Raw genomic sequence first — 20939 nt, forward strand, 5'->3', positions numbered from 1 at the left:
CCACGCTCCCCGAGCCAACTAGGATCATAGCATTAATAATCCTGGCGGCCCATTCTAACTAACGGAGAGCAGGCTACCTCGCAATAGTGAAGAACGAAGATGGCTGTAATTCACTATTAGGACATGCCAACTTGGTCAGGCGTGTCCTACCTTATACTTACAATGCACCCTGCCCGTGGGCCTACCATAGGGGTGACTAACATGAAGTCAAGGGAAGGTTTGAGGGGCTGGCAAGTAGGTATACTTGCGCAGCCTGCGTGACAGCACTAGGCTGCACGTGGGTCTCGCAATGACCGACCCGTAGACATTCTTTTACGAGGCCGCTCCTGTGGGTGGCACAACACGTGCTGCAAGCCCACGAGCGGCATTTGTATTTACAAGCCCCGGCACTCCTGGTGCACTAGACTAGGGACTGACAGTAAACCAAATAAGCCAAACATGGATACAATAGATACATCAATTTAACATAGGGAGCACTTGCGCTGTGGCACGGATCAGCCATGGCACAGCGCCCAAAGCATATACCAGCAAAACATCAAAAAACAGTGGAGGCAAACAGAAAAAATGGAGGAGAGACTCAAGCCAATGATGTCAGGTCTAACACAGCCCAACTTCTGTTAGGATATATACGCCTGATCTCCGGCAATACATCCCATTCCCTGGCCCTGTATAATGACCTTTGTAGCCTGCCTTTTCAGAACCATCGAAGTATATGATATAATCTGCTCCCTGTGCAATGCCTTATAATTCCTACTGTCTGGTAACTGCTATGTTGAATTTTCTTGTTGTGTATAAATTCAATAAAAGAGATTTAAACAAAAAAGAATGCAGATTTTATGCCTGGTACTTGAGTCTTTGAACCACTGTTTGGGGCCCCCTTTGGTTGCTGTTTCACAACGCATGGTGTTTAATTGTTCAATACGTCATAATTTTAACGTATGTAAATGCATCACACTGTTTTCATGCTTTTTATTAATTATGCCAAATAAAAACTATCTTGCTCATGTGTCCCCTCATCTCTTCTTCCTTGTCATGCTCATTTTCTTCCATCATTTCCTACCCTAATCAATCCGCTCTCCACCTTCCTCTCTTGCATCGTGGCTCCTCTTCCTTTCTCTAACTTTTCTCACTGTTATCTTTTCTGTCTTTTTCATTCCTTTCCTCCCTCCTTCCTAGTCTCCATTTCTCACTCTACATAATATTTGTCTCCCTTCGCTCTTTCCCCTTATTTGTTGCTTTCAATTTGGCTATCTTTGAATGGACGGGCAAATAATGGCAGATGTACTGCATATGGACCTACAAGCAGAGATGTGGTCTAGCTGCTCGAGCTACCATCTTAGGGACCCAGGTTCGAATCCTGGCCTCAGCTCAAGAAACAACATTGCATGATGGTGGGAAAATCACTTAATCTCCCTGTGTGGGCCAAAATGTGTGTTTGTGTGAGCCCTTCTTGATGTGCACAATCTAGTAGATTGTCTTCAGACCCCTCAAGTACTGTATAGTGCTCCATTGCTTCAGAGCTATGTTTGCACTATGTAAATTATACCAATGCAATATACATAACTGAGTGGGGAAGGGTGAAGCTTGAGACTATATAAGGTCTGGTAGTAATAAGTAGACTGAAAACTATATATGAATAGTGAGTAAAGAATGGGTGTCCCACATGTGTGAAGGTCTGCAGTTGCTATTGGATTCTATTAATGATTTTAAGGGGGGAGGGTTACATTTAAGAATAAACCATCAGACATCACACATTATGATCTGTGGACCAAATAAAACATTCAAGAGCACACACCATAGATGGTATCGCCATCACCAAGGTACAGAGTTTTAATTAACTTAGGGTCTTTCTGACAGATAATTTGAGCTGTGATAAGCCAGTGAGCTTATAAATTCACCGAGGCTATAGGTTAGATTTTTAAATTCTCTAATGAATTTGGCCATACGGCCATTAAGGAGCTAACAACTTTGTATAAAAGCAAATGTTTTTCTCTGGGAACTTATGGAGCTGATGTTTGGGGCTATGCTCTACCTGGAAGCTTGCAACCATTTAGAATAAATATAAGTGCAGACCCGACTGGTCGTTGAAGACTGCTTTAGGCAAGACCATTCGGACCTCATCCCCTGGTTAGCCTATGTTAAGAGGCCCTTTTCCGTTCTTGGCCCGTCTAATTTCTTTCTCTCACCTAATGTAATTGATAACAGCACAAAGAACTAGATGAAATCTCTTTTTTTATCAATATAGAGATCAGACCAGACTCTCTAAACGTTCATCCATGAGTTCAGTCTGCAGTTACCTAGATATACAATCTGCTGAAGGTGTTGTTGAACCATACTTATTGTGGATCTTGAACAACGAACATAGGAGTATATTATCAAGAAGGGAGTTACAATTATCGGCGCTTTAGCGGCAAGAAACTGCAGCTAAAGTGGCGATAATCGGCTTGATAATAGGCCCTTGTGAATTCCCATAGTAGCCAGGTTCACATCACGGCAGCTTCTACCTTTTATGTCCTTTATTGAATTCTTATGGTTTTAGATAACACATTTTAAGTTTGCAATGTTTACAGCTTTTAGATTTGGAGCATTGCTGTTTATCTGTTATAAGATATATTCAACAAACATTCAGAATTAGAAAAGTGTACTTTAACGTTTCCTGAGAACTATGAATTTTGAATACCAGACTAGAGTCCCTTCCTTTGTAGTTACCAGCCTTGAAAATCTTTGCCAAATTGAGTCTTGCCTTGACTGCTACAACGCAGCTAACTTTCTAGTGTCAAAAGATTGCATTATGTACCCTGAGATATATATGTATGGTTTAATTGTGATTCTATACTGTTTATTTGTTTGCATGTACGTGTTTTTATCTTTTTATGGATATTAGCTGAATAAAAGTATTTGACTGACTTGGTGTTAGTAGGCTAGATAGAGACGGCTATTCTCATCTGCAATCATTTTTCTATGCAACCGCTTTAGCCACACAGTCTTTTCTTGCATCCTGATCTAACTCATTTGTCAATAATTTCCTTTTATCCTGTGGTCATGTTAAAGGCCCTAGAATGAGGCAGGATGTAATGTCTGCAGCAAGCAAAACAAGTGAGATTGACCATCTCAACAGGCCTTTTGAAAATGTTGAAAAATTGGATCAAATTCTGTATTCTTTAATAAAAATCCATAGGCTCTGAAAGGGAACTCAAAACATAATCTAGTAGTTTCATGGTTAGTCAACTAAGTCCACAATTCTCCAAGGGAGCTGAAGGTTTGTCTGCCCAAAAATGTAATTTTGGATAATTCTGTATTTTTCAGCACAATTGCTCCAAATGGCTTTTTGAAAAAAAGGATACAGGTGGATTAGAAAATGCTACTTCAATTGGTCTAATATATACCGGCGCATTTATCTATATTTCTATTTTCTGATTCTTTTTTTTTACCTGCCCTCTCCAAGCAGATTTTCAGTCAAAAATGATAACTGAGAATCTCCTTGGGAGGGGCATAGAAGAAAAAGAAAAACATTATAGTAGTACTTCAAGATTATGCAGATTTTACATGCTCATACATCAGTGCTGGCAAAGTGAGCCAACAGGTTTGGAATGGAGAAAAAGTGGAGAAAAGAAGGGGGAAAACTGTGATGTGATGGGGTGAATGGCACAATGAGGGGGAGGGTGATAAAGGAAGGTAGTGGAAAAGAGATAATGAAACAGAAGCTGGACAATCTGTAGAGAGTGAAGATGAGAAACGGTGGGGGAAGACGGAGAGAGTAAGTGGAGGAAGGGATAGAGAAAAATGGGGGAGTGAAAATGAGCAAGAGATGGAGATTAAGGTACAGGCAATAAAGAAGAGGAAGAAGCAGTGGTGTTCCGTCATTAAGGAGACTGGGACTCAAGCCCTCAATTCCCCATTATCCAAAGAATGATGAGTAATTGTCAAGCTGAGAAACGGTCGATCTGACAGACACTCACCATGTCAGGGTCAGGCAACCAGGCATTATACATGCACTAATGCACATGGCTCTGGCAGCCTGAGCCAAGGTTTTCCAGGCTGAAGATTTCACAGCCCTCAAGGCACTGACATCATGAGCATGACAAAGTCCTGTGAGGTCCTCACCTCATGACGAGGGAGGGCTGTCCCACATAGAGTTAGCCTATCTAGGTTTAAGTTTCTAAGTGCCCAGTGCTGACTATCTATCAATGACGCCTCGTCACAAAGTGGGTTGATATCAGCAAGTCTCACTGACAGTAACAATTATGAAAAGTTCCTCCTCTGTTTGTCTGACCCATGACAAGGTCAGACAAGGAGAGGAGGCGGTGGGATCTTCAATCAATTCCTTCCCTCCCCAAGATCTGCAGCAATCTCTGAGGCTTTTGTACTTCTCCTTCACCCCACCCGGTAAGTGCTCCTTGAGTATTGGGCACATGCCTGTGTGTATGAATGTAAGTGTATTTACTTGTGCATGCTGTGAATAGGTGTGTGAGGGTGTATGTGCTTGTGAATGATGGGTGTATGTGTGTATGTGTGTGCATTTGTGAATGATCAATGAGAGTATTTTTGGGGCTCTTGTTAGAGGATGGGTGGAAGAGAATATGCGCGTGTGTGCCCACCCCACTACTCATCCACACTATGGGCCAGCAGTGTGGAGAAGGGAGGAACAATAAAAGGAAAGCGGGGCATACATAGAGGCAAAGAGCAGGGATTGAAAAGAGTAGCAAAGCTTAGCAAGAAGGAAGTTGGAAAGAGATACATCAGATATAAGGAAATAAAGAAGTGTAAACTGCTAATCAGCACTTCCAGAGTCAGCAGGCGAGTCTTCTAATCTAGCCTCTACTACATTTTCACTATCACGGTACACAGTGTTCTACAATAGCTCCTGTAGGGAGAACCTGCTTGAGGCACGAGAGTGTCTGATTCCATGGCAGGTGGGGAGCTGCTGCACTGAAATACTGAATTTACAGTTGGTGTATTTAAACATTCCGTGATAAGTTATTTGGGGCCAGATGTACGACGCCCAAAATAGCACCTCGCAAATTGCGAGTATTTTGTGACTCGCAATTTGCGAGGCACTATTTTGGATGTATAACAGTGTGTAACACACTGTTAGCGATTCCCAATGGGGTAGCATATTGAGAGGCTCATGAATATTAATGAGTCTCTCGCAATTTGCGACCCCATTGGGAATGGCAGGCCCTCCCAGGTATGGTGGCCTGCTGGGCTCAGCAGACCACCATGTCTGGGGCTGCTTTTAAATAAGGCAGTTTTTTTATGCAGCCTGTTTTCCTTAAAGGAAAACGAAATGCATTTTTTTTTTAAAAATGAAACGTTTTATTTTTATTTTTTAAGGGCAGGCAGTGGTCCATGTGTGGCTATTGAATCTTGAGCGTTTTTATGTTTTATAATGAGTTCTTAACTTAACAGATGTTTCTAAATTCTAATACCTGGGATGTAAAGAATGCAAGAGATATGCCCAGGATCCCACAGTTCAGCTAGGAATGAAGCTAGGATTTCTGAACTGGTTAACTAGAAACAGTCAGGATTTTCAGAGTATCCATTATGTAAATAAGTGTTGTTTGGATGCATTTTATGTATCGTCACATGAAAATCTGGATATCTGGCATGGGCATAAACTTTCCTCCATTTTAGATGGATGCCCTTTATCTAGATGTAAAAGTAGTGTATGAGGTCGATGGCACGATGAATGCAGCATTCTTAGTGCATAAGCATCACAATGTGTAATGTGTTTTTAGCAAAAGGCACTTTTTAATGTGCTTAAAAATAACGGTATATGTTACTTTACTCTGCTTGATTACATTGTAATTGGAGCCTTTATTCAACATACAAAATTACTGTGCGTAATACTGAGCAACCAGTTAGTTAATGTTAACCTTTTTAAGAGTTTAACAATACTTTACGATTCTATGTATTACAAAGTTATTTGGGCAAAAAAGCTGCAAGGTATACCCTGTTTATTCATAAAAAAGAAAGTAATATTGTTCGGATTACTTCTGCAAGCTCCAGTTCCATTGTGTTCACTACAACTTATATATTGTAGTTAGTGCTCTGTGCGCTCTTTGGTGTAAAAACCTTCATATGCAAGCACATTCTGGCACGTGCACACGCACACGTACTCAAACACAACTCTCTCTTTTTTGCCTGCTTAAGCCCCGTTGGTCTGGCTCCAACAGAGGGGCATATGTACAAAGAAGAGGCAGAGTGAGCTGTTAGCCGTCATAGCTTAGCGCCTCACTCCGCAACTTCAGAAACACAAGGCTGCACTATATTTACAAGAAAACGGTGCAGACTTGCGTTTCCCCCTGCACTGGTGCTACTCTTAACTGCCCAGCATCAACGCAGGCACCCTTGCTTTGCACCATAGTGCAAGGGTGTCTGCGTGCAGGGGAAGATTGTTTATGTGTAGGAGGGTGTCCCTTCCTGCACATAAACAATATTTAAATGCCGTTTTGTCACTTCTAGGTGTGCTGCTTAATGCAGCACACATGGAAGTTACAAAATGTTATTTTTTAAAGATTGTTTATGTGCAGGAAGGGACACCCTCCTACACATAAACAATCTAAGGCGTTTTGCTTTTTCCATGTGTGCTGTACAAGGCAGCACACATGGAAAAAGCAAGACCAGGTTGTCCCTGGTGTTAATTTTGGCACGGCCTCGCATTTACACCACCCTTGTAAATAGGGGGCAGCGTCAAAATCAATGGATGTTGCAGAGGAACGCCCACCGCAACACCAACTGCCCACCCCTTTAATAAATAAGCTGAAGCCCCTATTGTCACAGGAACGTCCTAAAAAGTGACGTTCCCATGGCAATTTTACATATACCCCAGACTCTCGCCTGTTCAGCGTGAATAACTATGCTGGACATGGGTTCTGGCAGTCACTCCGTACATGTGGCTTCGGCTGGTAATGTAGAAGAGAACTTCACATGAATCGATTCACCAAAAGGCCTAGGGTATCGGAAGGGACGTCACATGCCCCTTTGACCTTTACTTTCACTCACACATACTCATGTTTACACATAAACCCGCATTCACATAAGTACCCATACACATACATTCACACACACGTTTTTTCATACACCCATGCAGAACTGCAAGCACGCACTCGTAGTTTGCACTTCCGCCCTCAGCCACTGCAAACTCTGACAGTCTGAATTCCGTGCTGCTGGTGTTGCAGCGCCGCTCAGTAAGCCTACCAGTCCCATGGGTGATGGGAGGTGGAAAGAAGGCCCCGGTGAAAAGTGGCGATTGCAGCCTCATCAGAAGGAAAACAAGACTACGTTTCTCCAGCTCACGGGGTAAAAATGCCTGTGCCGATCGGGCCAATTCAGCACAGCACCGGCAGGGATTATTCCTACTAATATTTGACCTTCTTGAAAGGAGTGATGGGCATTACTGGATCAAAGCAGCGCTGTGCAGGCAGGTTGTGGCAACGAGCCTTTGGGTGAAAATATTTCTTTTAAACGAAGACTGAGAAATCCTGTATTCTAAAATGTATGTTAAAGGTCTGTGGCTTCACAGCAGCACCACAGGAGAATCATGAGAATGCAACATTTATGATATCACGCAGCCTGCAATGTGATGTCACAAGGCCCACGGTACCTGCAGAGGGGAGGCCTCCGCTGCAGCAGAGAAGAAGGAGAGACCGCTGTTGAAGTACAATGTCGGGTAGCATAAGATCTTCTCTCGGGTTCATCGCAGGATCCTTTTTGTAAATAATAGACAGATTTTTCAAAAAATTGGATAATATCTGTCCTTGGCGGCTCTCCCGGTTTACCTGAAACACATGGTATCACCCACCAAGTGGTGACGTATTATGACATGGTAAAAAGTCTGCATTGTGACGAGTCCTTTGTATAAACAGCTGGTTATGAGGCAGCTGCAGCATAGCACTCAGGGACAACAGATGGAGAGGATCACTGCTAAGCAGGCTCCAGTAAGAAGGGGGCCCGGGTTGGTGCACGTGGACAAGGTGAGTGAATGAACCAAACAACAACTGACCTGAGAACCAAACTGAATTTGAAACTAAACTGAAATATTACTTGAAACTCACTTGGAATTCCAATTTTTAGTAATACTCAAATCTTCACCCCCATTATGTCATCCCAGGTTCTTGAAACACATAGCCACTCCAACTCTATGCTTTCTTTCTCAGCCTTATATTCACATTTCCCAACCAATCGCTTCCTTTCTCTTTATTTCGTTTTTTCCATCTCTACCACTTTCGTCTGCATCCCTCCCCTTCCATCTCCAAACCCACCCCTTCCTTGATCTCTCCTCCCCTTCCTTCACCACGTGTTCTTTCTTTCAACCCTACTCTCCAAGTCCTTTCCTACCACTTCTCTATTGTCATTTGACTTCAATTCCTTTCACTCTTTCCCTTACCCATACTCTCTACTCGTATCCCTTTACCTGCAGCCTTTTGATACTCAATTCATCCATTCCTCTCTTTCCAACACCTTTATATTCCATTCCGCACCAAGCACTCCTCTTACCCAATCCACTCTTTTTCTCCCCTTCAACCTCCCATCCATTTCTCAGTTTCCATTCTTCTTTTCTCCCTTCCCCATTCTATCTTTCCTTCTCCCATCCCTTTTCATCTACTCTACACACCCTGTTCCTTTTCACTTTTTATCCTTTCCGAGCTCAACCCTGGACCCCCTCACCTTGCTTATAAATACATCCTCTAACACACCTTTCCACATCTGCCCTTTATCCTCCCTCTCATATTCATTCCCTCCACCTTCCCTTCCCTACCCTACCCTACCCTACCATTCCCTCTCTTCTTGTACTCTCATTCCCTTCCACCTGCTAACTTCACATTCCATTGCCTTGCATTTCCTTGCCAACCCTCTCCCCTCTTCTTCCCTTTCTGCTTCCATCCTCTCTGCTTTCCATCTACTCATTTTGCTTCACTGTTTCCCTCCACTCTTTTCCCTTCCCTACCTCTTCTTTGCCCTTCTTTTCATCCTTTCCCTTCTCTTGTCTTCTCTACTTCACTATCACTTAATTTCCTTTTCCTTCCCAGCTCTTCTATCCTCCCCTCCCTCTCCTTCCCTTTACTTACCTATCTCGTCCATTATCTTCCCCATCTCTACCCTTCCATTCCCCTTCTTTCCTTCCTTCCTTTCATCCCCTAAGCCACTACTCCCAAACCCTCCACTCCCTTCCCTTGCCTTCCCTATCTTACCCCTCCTCTATCTGACCCCTCCCCTTTGTCCCTTGCTCTACCCTTCACTCCATCCCACTTCCAAACCTTTCTCTTCCATTCCTTTCCCAATGCTTAGGTTCCCTATGCTTCATTCACCCTTTACTTTCCTTCTCTTCGCTTCCATCCCCTCTATCCTTTTAGCTTCCCTCCCCACACCTTTCTCCCCCTCTGCCTTCCTGCCTTCTTCCCTTCCATTCCCTTCTCTCTTCCCTATTTCCTTCCTTTCCTTACTTCCCTACCTGTCCCCACTCCCCTTCCGTCCCGTTCTCTTTCTTCCCTTCCTTCTCTCATCTCTTGTATCATCTCCCCTTCCCTCTCCTCTCCTCCCCTTCCTTATCTCACCCCTCTCCTCCATTTCCTTTTTGTTCCCCTTCCCTTCTCTATCCTTCCTTAACCTATCCTCCCCTTTCCCTTGCCCTTTCCATTCTCACATTCCCATCATTTCCCTTCCCTTCACTTTCTTTCCCTTCCATTCCCTCCCCTCCCCTCCCCTGCCCTCCCCTCCTCTCCTCTCCTCTCTACTCCACTCCTCTCCACTCCATTCCACTCCACTCCACTTCACTCCACTCCTGCCCTCTCCTCACTTCTTTTCTCCTCCCTTCCCCCTTGTCTTGGCCCTTTCCATTCCATTCCCTTCCCATTTTCCTTTCCTTAACCTCCTTAACTCCACTATCTCGCCCCTACTCTACCCCTATGCTTCACTACATTCCCCATTCATTATCTCCTCTACTCTCCTCTCCTCTCCTCTCTTCCCCTCGGTCTTGTATCCTTCCTCTTCGCTCCCATCCACTTCCCTCCCTTTGCCTTTCCCTTTCCCTTTCTCTTTCTCTTTCCCCTTTCTCCTTTCCTTTCCATTCCCTTTCTCATCCTTCTCTTCTTTTCTCTTCTATTCCTTCCTACTTCCCACCTTAACCTTCCTTACCCCCTCTAAATCTGTTCAGCTTACCTCCCCTAACTGTCCTCCCTCTTGCCATCCACCTTCGATTCTCTTCCTTTCTGCCTTTTTTCTCCTCATCTCCACCTCTTCTCTTCTCTCCCCATTCACTATATCTACTGCGAATCCCATTCTCTCTCCTCTCCTCCATTCGCCGTGTCTACTGTGAATCCTATTCTCTTCCTTTCATTGCCTTCCCTTCCCTTCCCTCTCTATCTCACCTCTTCTCCCTTCCCACCCTGCCCATTCCTTTCCTTTCTCTACATTATACCCCACTCCACTTCCCTATACTTCCCATCTCTATACTTCATTCATTCACCGTTATTACTATCAACCATCTTACTTTCTCACTTTCCTTCCCCTCCCATTCCATTCTGTTTCCTTCCCTTTTCTCTTCCCTCCTTACTTCCCTACTTGTCCTCTCATCTGCCCTTCTCACCCCTTTATTTCCCTTCAAATCCTATCGCTTCCCCCTCTCCTCTCCCATTTCATTTCATCTACTCTCCTTCCCTACCTCTCTCCTCTCCTTCACTTCCTTTCTGTTCTTTTCCTTTCCTTTAGTATGCCTCCTTTAAGCTTCTGCCCCTTTCCATTTCATTCAGTTCCCTTCATTTCCATCTCATTTCCTTCCCTTTCCTCCCTACAATATCCCTCTATCATCCCACCTCATCCCTCCACTGTGCTCCTCTCCTCTGCGCTCCCCTCATCCCCTACTTTCCTCTCCTGTAATTTTCCTTAGGTTACCTTTTCTTTTCTTTCCTTTCCCTTCAGATTTTCCGTCAATTTCCCTTCCATATCTCTTCACTACTCTCCCCCTCCCCAGACTTCCCTCCCCTCCCCTCCGCTACTCTCCGCTCCTCTCCCATTCCCTACCTTCATTTCCCTATCTTCCTGTCCATTTCCGTTTTTTCCTCTCTTCCTTCCTTTCGCTGCGCATTTATTTTTCCATTTCCATTCCCTTCTCTATCTCTCCTCCCTTGCCCATACCCCTTTACAGCCTCCCCTTCTCTTCCTTATCTCTGCTCTCCTCTCATTTCCTCCCTTCTACCCTCCACATCACTTCCTTACTTTCATATCACCTCTTCCCATCCCTTCCATTTTATTCTCCTCTTTTATCTCCCCTTTCCTCCTACCTCCCCTTCCATGCCTCGCCTCCCCTCACCTCCTCTCCTTCCCTCCCTGTTCCATTTCTTTCTGCCCAGTCCTTCTGTTTCTCCTCAGTTCTTATTCCTTCACTTCCTACCCTTCCTCTACTCTCCTCCTCTCTTTCCTCCCCTTCCTTTATTTTTCCTACCCTATCTCTCCTCCCCTCTAGTTCAATCTCCTCTCATGTCACCTTTCCTTCATTTCTCTTCCCTCCTACCCTATGTTTTCTATCCTTTCCCCTTCCATCTACTCTCCTTCTCTGCTCGCCTTTCCACTACCTCTGCTTCCCGTCCCTTCCCATCCCTTGCCTGCCCTATCTCTCATCACGTGTCATCTCCTCTTCTGTCACCTTTCCTTTCCATTGCTTTCCTTATCTCTTCTTTCCTCTCCCCTTCCCTTGCCCCTCCCATGCCCCTTCTCTACTCCTCCCTTCTTTTCCCTTCCCTGCTGTCTATCCTTTCAGCTTCCCTCCCCTCACCTTACTTCCCCTCCCCTTTGCCTTCCATTCCCGCTCCACCCCAACCTTCTTCTCCTCTCCCTTCCCACCTTCATTCAGTCACAATATGCACTGCGAGCTCCATTTCCTTCCATTTTCTTCTCTCTCTATCTCACCTCTTCTCCCTTCCACCCAGCCTTTCCTATACTTCCTCAAGACTACACTCCTGTTCTCTTCCTTATCTCTGCTCTGATTTACTTCCTTCTACCCTCCCCTCCCCTTCATTTCCTTACTATCATATCACAACTCTTTCCATCCCTTCACTTTAATGTCTTTATCTACTTTCCTCTGCTCTCCCCTTCCGTCCCTCCCACATCCCCTCCCCTTTCTTTCCTTTCTCTTTCCTATGACTCCCCTCCCCCTCCCCTCACCTCCTCTCCTCTCTTCCATTTCCTTCCCCTTTCATTTCCATCTTTCCCTTCCTTCTGTATCTCCTATGTTCTTCTTCCCCCTCCCCATCCTTCCCTTCCTCGTGCCTCTACTCCACCCCCCTCTCATCCCTTCCTCTTTCCTCCCCTTCCGTTCTTGTTCCTTCCCTATCTGCTTCTCCTTTTGCTTCATCTATTCACCTGTCACCTTTTCTTCCCTTCCCTCCTATCCTAGCTTTTCTTTCATCTCCTCTTCCCTTGCACCTCCCTTTCAGCTTCTCCCCCTCCCTTCTATTACCTTCCATGCTCTCTATCCTTTCAGGTTCCTTCCCTCACCTTACTTCCCCTACCTTTCTCCCTTCCATTCCCTTCCTTCCCTATCACTACTCAACTTCCCCCCTCTCTTCTCCCTCCCCACTTTTCTTAATTCCCTAAACTGTGAACCCCATTTCCTCCCCTTCCACCATGCCCCTTTCTTCCATTCCTCTATACTGCACTGTCCTTCCGTTTTTTACTTCCCTTCTGTACGCTTCCCCTCCCGACGCATCATTCATTCGCTATCGCTGCTAACAACGCTAGTACCCTTCCCTCTATCCTTTCTACCTCCCCCTCACTGTTCTTCCTCTCTCCTTTCCTGCCCTCTGACCTTCCATTTCCTTCATTTTCTCTTACCTATTTCCTTGCCATCCTTACTTCTCTACCGGAATTCTCCTCTCCCCTTCCTTTCCCTTCCCATTCTTCTTCACTTCCTTCCCCATCTCTTCTGCCCTTCCCTCTCCTCCCCTTGCCAATTTCTCCCTCCACTACCTTCCTGTTCCTTTCCATCCTTTTGATATGCCTTCTTAACTTTTGTTCCCCTTTCTGCTCCCTTTATTTCCATCTCATTTCTTTCTCTTCTACTCCCTTCCTTATCTCTCCTATCTTCTCCCATTCTCTCTTCTTCCATTCTGTACCCTTCCTTATCCATTTCCCTTTCCCTTTTCATTCCCTTCCCATTTCTCTTCCGATTCACTTCCTTATTTCCCCATCCCTCCATTTCTACTTCCCTCCCCTCCCCTCCTCTCCTATCCTCGCTCCTCCTTCCTTCCTGTCCCCTCCTCTTTTTTCTCTTCCCTTCCTATTTCATTTCTCAATTCCATTCCCTTCTCTATCTTTCTTCCCCTGCTCCTCTCAGCCCTCCCCTATCTATGTTCCCTTTTCCTTTACTCCCTCCTAACCTCCCCTTCACTTCCTTACTTCCATATAACAACTCTTCTCTTCCATGTCTTTCTCTTCTATCCTCTCCCGTTCCATCACACTTTCCCTCCATTTCTGTCCCTTCCCTTCCCTACATCTCACCTCCTACCCTTCCCCTATTCCTTCACGTCCAGATCCATTTCTTTCCGCCCCTGCCTTCTGCATCTCCTTTATTCTTCCCACTCTACTCCACGTTACCCATCCCCTTCCTTCTCTTCTTCTACCCTTCATTCCCCTCCCCTGCCCTTCAGTCCTCTTTCCTCCCCCTACCCTTCTCTTCCATATCGCTCCTCTTGTTTCATCTCCTTTACTGTCAACTTTCCTTTAATTTCTTCCTACCCTATCCCTTCCATTGTTTCCTCTTCCACCACCTTCCCTCCTCTACTCTCTCTCCTCCCGCTGCCTTTCACTATCTTTCTTCTCCTCTACTTTCATCTCCTCTCCTGTCACCTTTCCTTCCCTTTTTTCTTAATCTATTGTTTCCTCTCCCCTTACCCCTCCCCTTCCCTTTTGATCCCACTGTTCTCCCCTCCTCTCCTCTATTTGTGCTTCCCTTCCCTCTATCCGTTCAGCTTCCCTTCCCTCACCTTCCTTCCCCTCCGATTCCCTTTTCCATTCCTTCCTTCCCTATATCTCTCATCAACCCCACTCTTCCCCTAGTCTCCTCTTCTCTTCCCTCCTCTCCACTCCACTCTCCTTTCCTCTGAACCCCTTTACTCTATCCTTTTAGCTTCCTACCTCTTGCCTCCTCTTCCGCTCCCTATCTTTCCCTTCCCACCCTTACTGTTTCACTTTCTTCTCTATCTCATCTCTTCCCACCTGCCCCTTAATTCCTTTATCTCTACCCTCCCCTCAGCTTCCCTTCCCTCACACCTCACTTCACCTTCCCCCTACTTCCCTATCTCTCCCCTCCTCTTGTTTAATCTCCTCTTATCGTCTTTTCTCACCCCTCCCATTCCTTTCCGGGACAATCCCCCTACCTTCCTTTCCAATGTAATTTCTTTCCTTTTCTTTTTTCTATCTCTCTGCCCATCCCACCCCTTCCCGCCCTTCCTCTCACCAACGCTTCCCTTCCGTCCCTATCCCTTCTCCCCACTCTCTTCCTCTACCGTCCCCTTCACTTTCTTTACCTTCCTACTTTCATGTACTATCTTTACTATCAACCCCCTTCCCTACTCTTCTCTTTCTCTTTCCATTCCTTTCCTTTTTTCCATTTCCCTCCCCTTGCTCCTTACCTCTCCTCTCCTCTACCATTTCGTTCCTTTCCCTCCCCACCACACTCCTCTTCACTTCCCTTCCTGTACCTTTCCTATCTCACCTCTTCCCAACTCTTCCCTTCTTGCCCCTTCCCTGCTTTTTTTTGTCCACTTTTCTCCTTGTTTTCCCTTCCTTCCCTCCACATTTTGTTTCATTTCCTATACCATCCATTCCCCTTCCATTCCTTTATTTCCCCCCTCTTCATTTCTTAACTTCCTTCATTTCATCCATATCACTTATATCCCCATCCTTCACCTTCCATTCCCTTCTATAGCTCTCTTCTCTTGTTTCATCTCCTCTCCTGTCACCTTCCCTACCCTTCTCTTCCCTCAGATTAGATTCCCTCCCCTCACCTGCCTTCCCCTCGCCTTCCATTCTTTTGTTCTCCCCTTCCTATTCCACTTCTTTGTTCTTTCTCTATCTCTCCATCCCCTTCATTTACATCCCCTCCTCTTCCCTTCCTTCTCTTCCCTTCCATTCCTTTGCAAATCATCTCCTCCCTTTTTGTTGCTCAGCTCTTCCTCCTCTCCTTTATACACTTCTCCTCTTTTTCCCCTTTTCCTTTTTCCTTTCTTCTTTCCTTTCTCTGCCCTCCCCTTCCTGCTTTACTATCCTGGCTGTTCTATCCTATCATCTTAATTCCCCTCGTATTCCCTTCCTTCCCTCTCATCTTCCGTCCCCTCTCCTCTCCGCCTTTTTCTTTTCTTTCTTCCTCATCTAATCTTTCCTCTCCCCTTCCTTCACCCCTCCCCTGTCTTTCCCTTATTTTTCCCCATCCCATTTCTTCCCTTCCCATTTAATTTCTTTCCTTCCCTTTCTCTATTTCTTCTCTCGTCCCATCCCACCCCTTCCCTCCCTTCCCCTCTTTGACATTCCCCTTCCCTCTCTTTTCCCTTCCTCTCCTCTCCACCTTCCCTTCCTACTGTCATTTACTATCTCTACCATCATCCCCCTTCCTTTCCCCTCTACACCCCTCCTTTTTACTTCTCTTTCTCTGCCTTTCCTATCTCTCCCTTCATCTCCTTTCCTCAACCTTCCCCTTCCCTGTTCCTTGCTTTCCCTGCCTTCCCACCCTATATTTTCACATTTCCTCCCTCTATTTCCAATTGCTTCCTTTCTTTTCACTCCCCTCTTCTCCCCTTGCTGCCTCTTACCTCCCTATCCCTCACTGCTTCCCTTCACTGTCACTCTTCTCCCCCATCTCTCTCCTCTCCCTTCCTTTCTCTTCCCTTCCTTAGCTATCTCTCATTTCCCTCTATCCTTTCCTCCCATTCTCTGCCCTCCCTTCCGCTTCCTTATTTCCGATCCCATTTCTTTTGTCTTTTCCATTCCTTCCATCCTTCCTTTCCTCTCTAATCTCCTTTTCCCTCTCCTCTCTTTTCCTTACCTTCACTTTCTCCATTTCATCCCTACCACTTCAATCTCCTTCCTTTACCCTTCCCATCCCATTATCCCTCCATTCTTTTAGCTTCCTACCCCTCAACTGCCCTTCCCTAAATCTCCCTTTCCTTTTCGCCCCTGCACTTTCTTTATTTCTTCCCTATCTCTTCTATCCCCTTCACTCCCCTCCCAATCACTTCTTTCCCTTCACATTCACATTCTCTTCCCTTCCATTCCTGTGTACTAGGTATGGGCGGAAAATCCGTTTCGCTCGCGGATTTTGCGGATTTTCGGGAAATCCGCAATCCGCGAGATTCGCGAATCTCCCGCAAAATCCGCAAATCCGCGAGCAGCGGATTTTGCTCGCACTGCTCGCACTGTTCGCGTGAGTTCGCGGCTTCCCAGTACAACTTCGCGCCCCGCGAATAAGTGCTAAATTGCAGAAATACGATCTTCGCAAAACTGAAACTACTTGCCAGGTTCAAAAGTTCAGGCTCATCATTAGTAGCCATTTCCTGTAGTGCTTCCTGAGGGGCCCCTCCAGAGTTCAGTTGCCAGTTGCAACTATTATGTGACCCTGCTCTGAACCTCAGAATAGTTACACATATGCCACAAAGGTCCTGAATTACAGCTAAGGGAGACAAGCAGGAGCCAGGCTGGAAGTTAAAATCCATTAATCAGCCCCTAATTCATTATTGTCAGTTGGGGCAGGGCAGGTGTTGTAACTAATTTTGCAACAATGAAAGCACTTAGCAAGTGCAAAAGATCACTAATCAGGGCGCACTAAGGAAGCAGGTGCCAGCTAAAAAAATATTCTGTGACACATTAATCAGCCCCAAATTAATTCAGGTCACTTGAGGCAGGGAAGGTGTGCTTTGCTTTGCCGAAAATAATGTACACTGGACAACCAGAGGGTGTGGTGATGAAACAGAGGGTGGCATGGGTGGGCCAGAGGGTGGCATGAGTAGTCAGAGAGTGGCAGTGGTGACAGAGAGTGGCAGTGATGAAGAAGAGTGTCCCAAACAGGCTGGACACGTAGAAACAACAAGTTCGCAAAACGTGCGACCCGACAGGTAAGTTCGCAAATTGCGAAATTGTAAAAACCCTCGCGAACTGGCAGAAACACGGGCGAACACAAAAAAAAAAATCCGCAAATTCGCGGGAATTCGCGGATTTTGCGGATTGCGAATTCGCAAATCCGCAAAATTCGCGAACGCGAGATCCGCAAAATTCGCCCATGCTTACTGTGTACACTATCTTCAGCTCCCTTTCTCTCACCTGGCTCTTTCTCCTCCTCACCTCTTCCTTTCCTTCACATTCTCTTCCTTTCCATTCCTTTGCCAACCATCTTCATCTCCCTTTCTGTCACCCAGCTCTTCATTCTCTTTTTTATTCCCTTCCCATTCCTTTCTTTATCTTTCCTCTCTCCAGTCTAATTCTCTGCCCTCCCTCCCTCTGTTTCCTATTCTATCTCTTTTATCCTTTTCCCTTCCGTTCCCTCCTGTTCCCTTCCTTCTTCTCTCATCTCTCCTTTCCTCTCTTCTCCCTTCACTTCCCTGTTCTTCACTTCTCTCCCTTCAGATTCTCTTCCATTCCTTTGTCAACCATGTTCATCTCCCTTTCTGTTGCCCGGCTCTCCCTCCTCTCCTTTGTTCGCTTATCCTTCCTTACCATTCCTGCACTCTGAGTGCTTGCCAGGCTTAACTTAGGGGCAATAAGTAAAGTTTTAATGCAGTACACAAACAGTTATAAAGTGAAAACACAACACAAGGAAAATCCCAAACCAATTAAAAATGTTTAGTAAATGTTAATAAACCGAATTATACAAGAATTTCAAACATCCAAACAGTAGAACCATAGAGAATAAATTTGAACGTTTTTAGTGAAAATAGGGTCTAAAATGACAAATTGCCACTCACAGTCTTCTGGTTGTGCTAGACCTGAGAAAAAGTCAGGCCAATCGTGATGGAGAGGGGGATGCATACAGGAACCAGGTTAGTCCCGCTGAAGAGTTACCTTCTCAAGTCTGGTGCAAAGAGTTCCATTCGCTTTGGAGGACGCTGCAAGGAGGAGGCCTCTGGCGCGAAGAGCAGGTGGGGCATTACAGATGGTCATTGCTGTTGCAAGATCAGTTTGTTGCTGGAGCTTCGGGTTGGCAGTCCTCATGGACTGTAGCTGGTAGTCAAGGTACTGCGTTGCTGGTCTCGCAAACGGTCATTCTTGGTGCAAAGAGCAGGCTTTACCAGAGCTTCATGTTAGCAGTCATCTGGGCTGCAGAGTTTTTGGGTTTTTTGTTGCAAAGGGGCCGTTAGTGTATGCAAGCAGTCAAAACTTTAGGATTTTCTCAGTTTCCTCTTGGAGAAGCTTCTACTGATGCCAAACAAGATTGCAGGATTAGTGGAGCACCTCTTGGAAATCAGGTGCAACTCCAGCAGTGGCCAGCAGCAGGGTTCAGACTAGGCAGGCCCAGTTGCAGATGGTCAGCCAGAATACTGCAGGGAGGCCTCTGTAACTTGTATCCCTATAGCTCACACAGGAGGTCAGCCAACTGACCCTTGGAGTCGCTCTGATGAGCTTGGGATCAAGGAGAGCAGGTCCAGTCTTTCTTCTTCTGACTGCAAGGCAGAACCTCAAGCACCAGGCAGTCCTTCTGAATCTCCCACAGGTCCAGGACTGTTCTGATGACTGGCTCTAGAGGTCCGATATATATAGCTGTTGCCAGCCTTTTGTATGGGGTATTCTCAGACCTACCTCCAAAAAGTGTTCTGGAAAGTTCATTCCTTTTCCCTTGTCAAGGCTCCAAACTGATTGAGGTAACAAAAGGCAGGGGAGGCCTGGGGTCAGGTTCTTCTGTGTGTGTTGTAAGCAAAGCCCTTTGAAGTGTAATCAGTCTGGGTACAACTTCCTTCCCAGCCATCTTGCCAGGATGGCCCACCCTGTCCAAACCTACGCCCCATTTGTCTCACTGTCTGGAATCAACACACAAACCCCAACAGCAGAGCCATTCAAAGCCATGTGACACAGGGCACTGGCAGAAGGCACAGTTGGTTGGGACAAGAAAATGCAACCTTTCCAAATGTGGCATTTTCAAAAATGTGACTTAAAATCTGACTTTACCTTATAGAGGATTTAAAATTACAATTCATTTGAGTTTAAGTATCATATTTTTATCTGCTCCCAAACTAAAGTTGAGTAGCAACACTGGTCCTCAAAAAGACTTTTTATAACATTTGAATAAAATATAGCCTGTAATAAGTACTATATTCATTAGTGTCCAGTCGGACAAACAATTGTTAATCAATTAAGTGTATAAAGGAGTATTCAAAAGCAACAAACAATACAGTGGGATACAATCCTGCATCCGGTACATGAGAACGTGACAAACAAACAAATAAACAAAAGGTTTTTCAGGCAACAAGAAAGAGGAAGCTTCTGGTCAATGATAATACATAACCAAGCTATCCAAGATAGTTAACACACTTGTAAAACACAATGGTAGACTTTGTGAAACCATACAAGTGGTCGACGGCGTTTCGATCCCTTTGAACGTGTAATGGGATCACCATCAGGACTGTTTTATTCATATGCCTGAATATTTATAACTGCCTGTGGGGAAAAGGGGAAAAAAGGTAGTGTTTTTTTTAAGGGGAGAAAAATTCAGCTTGTTCAAACACATGTTAATTAGAGTTGACCATGCACTCTAGGGATGGCCTGCATATTTTTAAACGTGCTCAGATGCATGGTGAAAAGTGAGGGTCAAACGAAAGGGTGGTGTAACGCCCTCAGGAAAGGCGTAGGCTATTGTTAAAACCAATTTGTGTTTTTCTCAATGGTTACTTGAAGTAAACGACAAAATGTCTTAAATAGGGCAGTTTGTGAGGCCGCAGTGCACTGTGTGAGAGCGGTGCCATGAGAGTCGGTATGGAGTGATTCCGAAGCATTTATGTCACTTATAACCATTTACAATGCTTATTTGGGGTGTGCAGTCTAAATATCAAGTTTTTTTTATCGAATGGACAGAATATTGAATAAGAAATATCGAGATGAAAGTAATATCGAGGTAAGTAATATCGAGGTATTTTTAATCGAATAAAAAAAATAATAATATCGAAGTTAGAAATTTCGAGTAGTTAATATCGATTGTTTAAAATATTGTTATTATTTAATAGATAAAAATATCAAAACTTAAAATATAGAGTGTTAGAATATCGAAAGCAAAAATATAGAGTGTCAGAATATAGATGTTTTAAATATAGACTGTTAATAATGTCGAAAAAGTTAGGTTTTTGTAAAAAAAAATATGTTTGTTAATTTATAAAATTAAATATATATATTTTTAAATTACATTTTTATAAATATTTTGAAATTTTTTAATATTTTTTTAAATGTGCAATACATTTTAGGAGCGGGATGTGGGTTTTTAGGGGAATGGGGTGGGGAGTTTTTTAAAAATGTATATGTGACAAATAAATTTTTTTAAAAATGTTATAAAAATGTTAAATATTTTTAAAAAAATGTGTAATAAATAGGGGGGAGTGTTTTAAAACATATATATTTGAATAAATATATTTTTTAAATTGTATAAATATTTAAAATATTTTAAAAAATGTATAATAAATATTAGGAGCGGGATGTGGGTTTTTAGGGGAATAGGGTGGGCAGTGTTTTAAAAAGATATATATTTGAATTTTTTTTTAATAAATATTTAAAACAATTTAAATATTTTTAAAAAATGTAAAATAAATTTTAGGAGTGGGATGTGGGTTTTTAGGGGAATAGGGTGGGGAGTGTTTTAAAATATATATAATTTATTTTTTTAATTTGTACATTTTATAAATTCTTTAAATTTTTAAATATTTTTAAATAATGTATAGGAAATAGGGTGGGGGGAGTGTTTTAAAATATAT

The sequence above is a fragment of the Lissotriton vulgaris genome, chromosome 11 (assembly GCF_964263255.1).
Source record: "Lissotriton vulgaris chromosome 11, aLisVul1.2, whole genome shotgun sequence".
Classification (NCBI taxonomy): domain Eukaryota; kingdom Metazoa; phylum Chordata; class Amphibia; order Caudata; family Salamandridae; genus Lissotriton; species Lissotriton vulgaris.